Below are 8,818 nucleotides of genomic sequence, written 5' to 3'. Positions count from 1 at the left end.
CATGTATATCTAATATTAAACAAATTAATACGAGATATCCTAAAACATGTTTCTAAAATTGAATTCAAAGAGAAACAAAGAATAGAATACTTACAGTATACGCAGCGGAATTAAAGAGTCCTTCCTTCAATTTCTCTAACTCTTGTATCCTCTCTGTCGCAGAGTATTATCAAGAAACTTAACCGATCTTCTATTTTCTTCACAATCTTTCAATGTATCCTTAGAACCACCTAGACTAGTGTGGGCAATTCTCAACACATGAGATAGATATAGAGAGAAGAAGAGAAAATAACAAAGAGGCTTAGAAAAGGACTTGTGTTTAGAGATAATCTAAAACTATCAGAAAATCTGACTTGTGACTTATGTTTTGACTTCTCTCTAAGCACTCCTTTTATAGACTCTGTAATGACCCAAATTAACTAATAAGGCTTAAGGGCCTTGATTAGTGTGCCGGGAGGGCATAATTGGAATATATGTGATTTAATGATTTAAAGTATGTTATATGACTATTTGAATATCTGAGATTGCATGACTATGTGTATTAGTATGCATGTAGGCCCTGATTAGGTTAGAAAGGGCATAATTGTAAATTTGGCCCCTTGAGGGCATAACTGTATATATATATATATGTGATAATTGTTGAGACCACATTATTATGTGGATATATTTTTGATCGGTGATTCGAGACGATCCTAGTGAGCAAGTTAGCGAAAAAGTCACAGCGGGAATTTATACCCGGCTCGGAGCGAGCCTGGGGTATAAATGGGAATTTAGAGAATATATAGGGGTTAATTTTGACATTGAGGAATATAATTGGTGATTAATTAGGTATTGGGAAGTAAGCGGAAAATATTAGAGACACTCGAGGAATTAGCGGGAATTTGGTGAAATGACCAAAATGCCCCTAGGTGGATTAAAGGATTTAGAATTTAAGGGGAGGGTATTGTGTTCATTTGGCATATAAGGATAGGCATAACTGAGGCTTTATGTTTAGTGGAGTTTGTAGAATGAAATAGAACTCTGAAGGAAAGAAAAGAAAAGAAAGGAAAAGAAGGGAAAGAAGAGCAAGGTATTTCTCCAAGGTCGGTTTAGGCATATCTCCATCAGTTCTTGTGGTATTTTGGAGCAGAAACCCAGGGGAAGCTAGAGTAAGCTTGAGGCAAGAGTTCTTGGTCTGGCTTGAGGAATTGGCAAGGGTTTAGCAAGAACAAACCACTCAGTTGAGGTAAGACTTTGAAGTTTCTTTAGTTTCTGGTTTTGGTTTTGAACTAAGGTGTCTAAGCTGAATTTGATGGGAATTCTAGGGAATTCAAGCCAGGGGTTTGAGGAGGAGAAAGCCAAGGAGGTGTAGAAGCTGACTTAAGGTCGAATCCCCATTGAAGGTATGAAATTCTAAGCTTTAAATTCTGAGGTTTTGATTGCTGTACTGAAGTTTCTGAGTTTGAGGTTCAACCATGGTGAATTTTGAGATTAGGGGTGCATGTGATTGGGTTTTATGTATTTGGGATGCTTGGGATGAGTGGAGTGTGTTGATAAGCTTGTTTTTAAGTTTGGTTGAAGATTGTAAAAGTTTTGGTAAGGGCTGGCTCGGGGAAATCGCAGGAAGGAAAAATGCAGGGGTGCTGGTTCTGTGACTAGCGCTACAGCGCTAGCCTTTGGGCGCTGTAGCGCTAGGCTTGGCTGTCTGGGGGATTTTGGTTCTACTTGTAGCACTGTAGCACCCTCCAAAGAGTGCTATAGCGCTTCCCTGCTTCCAGAAGAGAGTTTTTGAGTTATTTTCAAGGGTTTTTGCCCGAGGGTTTGGGGTTCGATTCCACCACCCACTTTGGTGGAATTAGAGCTTCCCGAGGGCTTGGGATTGGTCCCGAGGTTAGGTTTTGGACTTGAGGTTTGGTGATGGTTCTGACCTATGGTTGTGACTAGGTGTGCGCTAGGGCTCAAAGGGGATCGTGCTCAAGTGAACAAAACCAGCAAATTTAAAGGTAAGAAAACTGCACTCGGTATTTTGTTTGTGATGGGACTAAGTGCTCCCGATATCTGTATAATTTCAATGATGGTATTATGCCATGGGACATGTGATAGACGACCTAAGGGTGCTGTATACAATATTTGCGCACAGGGCGCGGCTTGGCCACTGGTAGCCGAGGACAGCTTAATATTCACTAAGCTCGGGTTAAGCGGGCCAGAGTCAGTGGGATAAACAGAGGGTGCGGCCTGAGGGCGCTAACCCTAGTTATCATTTGTAAATTGGTGATTGATATGAGTTGACATGTTTAGTATGCTAATTACTTGATTATCATGAATGCTTATATGGATGAGAACATGCCTATGTGATATGAGATATTGGATTGTTTGTTGATTGCTTATGCTCTGTTATTATGTTTTCTTGCTGAGCCTTAGCTCACGGGTGCTACGTGGTGCACGTAAAGGTAAAGGCAAAGGTAAGTTGGACCAATCCTGAGGTGGAGAGCTGCGGGGCAGAATGTACATAGTCAGTTGTTCGGTCGCCATGGCCGAGGAGTGAATCAGGACAGAGATTGCTTAACTGTCTATTTTACCTTAGTATGGCTAATACTGTAATCAAATCTTGAATCTTTTGTAAATGGTTTTAATTCTATTAATTTTGGGATCCCGTGTAAACAGAAAACGTTTGATTTATAAGAAATGCAGTTTTAAGACCAAAATCTTTTAGCCCTAGTTCCACAATAGTTTCAATAACACGTTTTCAACTTAACGACTTGATTAGCAAGTCTAGCACATTTGTAAACACACAGTGTAACGGTCTTGGCTATCCAGGGCGTTACAGACTCAATTAGGCCATTTAATTTAATTAAAAAATCAATAAAATAATAGCCATTTTGAAGCCCTAGGTCGAAATTATCATGGGCTATAGGCCCGTGAAATTTCCCATTTGATTATAAGCCCATTGGACTTAAAATCAAGGTCTGTATTATTTTCTATTAATTTAATTATTTAAATCCTTTATCAAATTAATTATTTATAATTTGAATCTTGATTTAAATTTATTTATTAATTTAGATACTAATTTATCTTAATTAATAAATCTGCCATAATTTCTCTTTTCTTCTCAAAATTACACAACTATGTGAAACTATCCAAAATTGACCTGGTCAACTTTGATAATTCTAATTGATGATTAAATCAATTAATTGAGACTATCTAGATGATTTTATCCAAGGTACAATGGGGACCATGGGCCTATGAAATCAAGCTCCAATAATTTATCATAAATCTAACAAATAAATTTACTAACTTACTAATTCCTCGTGACTCCACTATAGACTCGGAATTACACTCTTGAATTCATAGAACGCTCTATAACAAATATAGATACACTATTAATTATCCATTGTTACAACCATAATTGTCACTCAATCCTCTATAGACAGTCTACAATGAGATAGGACTAAAATACTGTTTTACCCCTCATTGTATTTTATCCTTAAAACACTTAGTTCCTTGTAAATGATATTTCAGTAAACTAATTTAATTACTAAAATGAGATCTCTATCATTTAACACCTTGAACCAAACTAAAATGAAACCATCATTTCACTTCTTCATCAGAAGCTATAGATGTTCATATCTATGATTAACACTCCCACTCAATTATACTACCGAGTTCCCAAGATGTAAGTATGGGCTAGTCCGTAGGGTATGCTGGTAATGAACAAGTCAAAGAACTAAAATAATACAATCAGTTAGAATACTAACCACTCAGAATTGAGATTGAATTGACCTATGGTCAACTATATGATATGACTATAATAGATAATAACGGTATGTTTACTTATCTTATCAACTGTCTATATTGGTCATGTCCGATGTAACAAATACATCCGATCTTATCTACTTTGCTAATGTTCTGGAAAGAACATAACACTGTAATGTGTAAGTAGATCATATCGTAGATTGGCAAGTCAGTGTAAATCCTGTGCACTGACTAATCTTAGGACTAACTTATTTTGAACATATAATCATATTTATATTCCATTGTGATTACGTCACTATAAATAAGATTAGCTATATTCTCGGGATTTAATAGAAGTTTATATTAAACAAATAATCATGAAAATAAAACATGTGAGCAAAGTAATTAACCAAGTCAAAAAATGATTTCTATTCTTTTATTGATAATAAAATGAGATTACAAAGAATTTGGGTTTTAATTATGGCATAAAACCCCAACACCTGAACCAGGTGACCAGGTGACCAGGTTGGGCATGATAATGTGTCCTCGATACTGACATCACCCCAAGAAATGTGGAACTGTGTCCCCATAGCTAAACTACAGAAGAGGTTACATCGGGAATGTACGCCATCGGTTCAGAACCGTACTGCCACTACTCTGACAGATCCTGTCCCCCGAATCTCCCTCGAAGCCCACGACACCCAGACTGAAGCAACATTTTGTCGTTAGTCTTATAGTGTGGTTACGCTTGGGCTAGCCCAATGGGCCTTAAATAGTGCATTTTATATATTAAAATCCTTTGTATTAAGCCTCCATTGGAGAGCAAATAATGTATATACCCTTATTGGGCCCTGATTAGTCCGGCCCAAAACCCGGTGCACTCACTTGCCTATAAATATGAACATTGGTGCGCTGGGGAAGGGGATCAAATTCGTCTCTGAGAAGCATACACTCTGCTCATATTCAGAGAGTTCATTACTTAAGCTCCTAAAAAACTATAATACAATTGACTCGTGGACTAAGACTCTTTAACACCCCAACCACGTAAAATTCCCTGTGTGATAATCTTTATTCATTACCTTCTAAGCTTTCTTATCTTTCATAATTCTAGTTGCCGAAAAACTCGGTAAACAGAAGGGAAATTCTAATAACTTGGCCCGTTACAGTCATAATTGTATATTTATGTGAGGGACCACATTATTATGTGGGTTTATTTGAGTTACTCAGCACGAGGCGGTTGTAATGCCCCGGATTCCCTATTATGGTTAATGGCTGGTTTAGTAGGCCGGGAGGGCCATAACTGTTTAATCATGCCATTAAATGTGTTTATGTATGTTTATGAGACTTATATTATAATGTGGTGTTAAATGCGTGCATGTGAGTCCACATTTGTTTACAGGGGGTATTTTGGTAATTTGGCCCGTTGAGGTTATAATTGTATATTTGTATGTGTGTTAATGGTATATTGTGAGACCACATTATAATGTGGATTGGTTCGAGTATTCCGACATGAGACGATCTTTAAACATGATTTATCAGTTTGGTCATAACAGGTTTGAGCTCGGGGCTCGGGGTGAGTCTCGGGGTGATATTGGTGGTTATAGCGTTACCAGGGATTTTAGGGTAACGGGACATGAATTATTGATGTTTGAGGATATTGAGATTAGCGGGAATTGGGAAGCGTTAATTATGATTAACGGGTTTAGTGGAATGTACCAATTTTGCCCTTGAGTAGGTTTAAAAGGCTTAGGATGACACAAGGGTATTTTGGTCTTTTTGGGAGGATATATGTGACTTAAGTGGATTGGAAGGCTGTAGAATAAACAGAGTAAAAACAGGGGTTTGCCTCCTTCATTCCCGTACCTTCTCCTTGCATCATCTTCTTCACTCCTCCTTTGATGGTTTTGTGTTCTTGGTGGTAATTCAAGCTAGAGGAACTTAAGGCTGGGTTGGAGCACTTGTGTTAGCCTGTGTGGGAGATTTAAAGCTAGTCTCAAGGTGAGTTTTGGCCATTAGTTACAGCTGGTGCTCTGTTTTGCTTATAGCTTTCAATTCATGTTTTTGGTGTGGGAAATGAGAATCAAAGGGGGTTTTAGTGTTAATTTGGTTGGGGCCTGATGTGAGTGAGCTAAGGGTGTTATTTGGGGGTTTAATTACATGTTTGGAGGAGGTTCCATGATGGTTTGAGAGACTGGTTTGATAGAAAAATGCATAGGGAGAAAATTGGTTCGTTGAGGGCGTTCTAGCTGGTCTGGGCTGGGCGCCGCGGCGCAGCAGGGGTGCGCCGCGGCCCTTGGTGTCTGTCAGGAGGGAGCCCTTCTATCTGAAGGGCGCGCTGTGGCGCATCAGGGGAGGGCCATGGCCCTTAAGGCCAATTTTGCTAAAATGTGATTTTTAGCTTAGGGATTTAAACCATAGGCCTCGGGGTTGGACCTAGTACCCGGTTGGGTGGTATTTGAGGTCTCGGGGGCTGGGATTTGGTTTGGGGACCCTCGGTTATCATTTTTATTGATAAATTATATAATTTGGTTATGACCAGGTGACCGTCAAGGATTTTAAAGGTTGATCGTTCTCAGGGGTCGTTCATATAACATTTTCACTCGAACCAGAGGTAAGAAAACAGTGTATGAATACAGTTGCACCCTGTATAGATATATGGCATGTATGGTTTGGTATTTGAGGCATGCTGGTTGATATACGTGGACATGGATTGCATATTAAATGCTATTGAACGATGATTACCTGTTTGAGACACTGACAAGTCAGGGACCGACTCTAGAGTCGATGATCACGCATTGAATGGCTCTATAGCATTAATGTGGGACCGACCCTAAGGTCGAAGAACTTATAAGCGCTTGCCTGGTCTACGACCAGATGACTATAGCCAAGGTGTATGACCCCGGTGACCGTTTGTCACGTGGCTAAGGGACGTTGTCCATAGTTTCGACCCTAGAGTCGTGAGGAAGGTTATGTTGGTGACCAATCACCATGCACCTGTCCTGAACAAGCTTATGAAAGATCACCTATCAGTTAAGCCCTGGTGACCCTATCGTCACATGGCTAGAGGGAGCGATGCTCATTATTGTGACTTTTGGCTATTGTCACCTATTTGTTGGACTGGTAGTCCTGAATGGTTATTATGATCGTTGTTGATATTATATCATGTTTTATTATGTTTTCTTGCTGGGTCTTGGCTCATGGATGCTATGTGGTGCAGGTAAAGGAAAGGAAAAGCTTGGCCAGCCTTAAGTGGAGAGCTTGGGCGATGTGATGTACATACAGGGCCGCTTGACTGCCACGGTCAAGGAGTTCTCATAGGGACTAGGGGTTTACCCTATTTTTGCCGCTTAGGCCGGCGGAGATTGTATATTTAGAACTGTAGCAACTCTTTTGTAATACAAACTACTCGTAAACATTTTAAAAGGCTCATGAGCAGTTTATTTACTTAATGAAATGTACCCTTTCCTTTTTATTGGTTTTTCACCTTAACCTGTTAATGGTACCTAGATCACGTTTTTAACCAAAGGACTCGGGTAGCGAGTCAAATTTTCGGTTCACTGTTCACCGTAACTGTTCTGGGGTAACCAAGGCGTTACAGCGGTCCTAGGGAGCAAGTTAGCGAGAAAGTCACAACGGGACTCAATACCTGACTCGGGGCGAGTCAAGGGGTATTTTGGTTATTAGACATTAATTGGGTTATTGGGTAATAAAAATGAGTAATTGGAGATATATTTGAAGTTAGTGAGTTTAGGAGGGGATATTGGGAAAATTGACCATTTTTCCCTCGGGGATGTTTTTGGTACCCCGAGCCTCGGGGTTAGCTTAAGTCATTTAAGCCTAAGAAAAAATAAACTTAGAAGCTACCACTAAACCGACTCTCTCTCCTTCTCTTTCACTTTTGTGCTCTTAAAGCTTTCCCAAGCAAACCATTGAGGAACTAAGGAATTTTTGGGCTAAAAATAAGATAATTGAAGCTTAAACTTGGGGGATTAATTATGTTGTAGTTTGCAAGATTAATCATCAGTGGAGGTTACCACTAGGGGCTCGGAACTGGGATCGTACTCGAGGGTCGTTCTTATTTACACTTACTCGGACCTGAGGTAAGAAAACCGCACCCAATACGTGTTATATGTGATCAGGGCTTGGCCCGATTGTTATCAATTATCATGATTAGGGCTTGGACCCCAAGGACATTTATATTTAAGCTAATGCTTCATAAGTTGGTTGATATATGCTTAAGTGCTTTATTATTATTGTATGCATTCCGTGGTTAGGGCATGAGGCCCCGTTAAATAAGTATGACTAGTATCGCAAGAATGGTTATTCAATGGTGTTATGTGATTAAAATGCATACGTGCTTATTCTATTGGGATATGCCTATCCATATCTATTTCTGTATTGTGGTTTGTATTCCTGGATCAGGGCTTGACTCATTAGTCAAGGACGACAATAGTACGCTGCGCACTGGCTGAAAGGCTTAGGCCTGAACTAGCAACATATTATTATGTTGGTCCTATGGTCGATGAAACATTAAAGCGCCAAGTACACTGGACTAGTTCTACGACTAGTTACTCAAGGCTAAGGGCAAAGGCCCCAGACTCTATGGTCACGTAGCTTGGGCATAGGGCCTCGAGATTGAATCTATGGTCACTTGTTTAGGGCAGTGGCCCCAAATTGGTCCAATGACCACTTGTTTGTAAATGAATGATGTTATGTGTAGGTTATTACTGCTGGACGTGCTAGATAAGTATTTGGAAGTTTATATTGTTTGTTTATACACTTGTTGAGTTTTCTTGCTAAGCTTTGGCTCACGGGTGCTTTGTGGTGCAGGTAAGGGAAAGGGAAAGCTTGACCAGCCATGAGTTGGAGAGCTTCGGTTGCGGCGTGTACATATACGGCTGCTCGACCACCACGGCCGAGGACATCTCAAAGGAACTAGGGTTATAGCCCTATTTTTTCCGCTTAGGCTGGCTGAATGTAATTTTGATGAATATTCACATTTTTAAAAGCTAGTTGTAATGTTTTGGGATCCCATGTTTGTACGAAACTTTTTTTTTATATATAAAAGTCAACAGTTCTTTTGACCAAAAATTTTAACCCGAACCCT

Source organism: Humulus lupulus, chromosome 7 (genome assembly GCF_963169125.1).
Source record: "Humulus lupulus chromosome 7, drHumLupu1.1, whole genome shotgun sequence".
Lineage (NCBI taxonomy): Eukaryota > Viridiplantae > Streptophyta > Magnoliopsida > Rosales > Cannabaceae > Humulus > Humulus lupulus.
The sequence above is the reverse complement of the archived record's forward strand: the minus strand, read 5'-3'. Positions refer to the sequence as shown.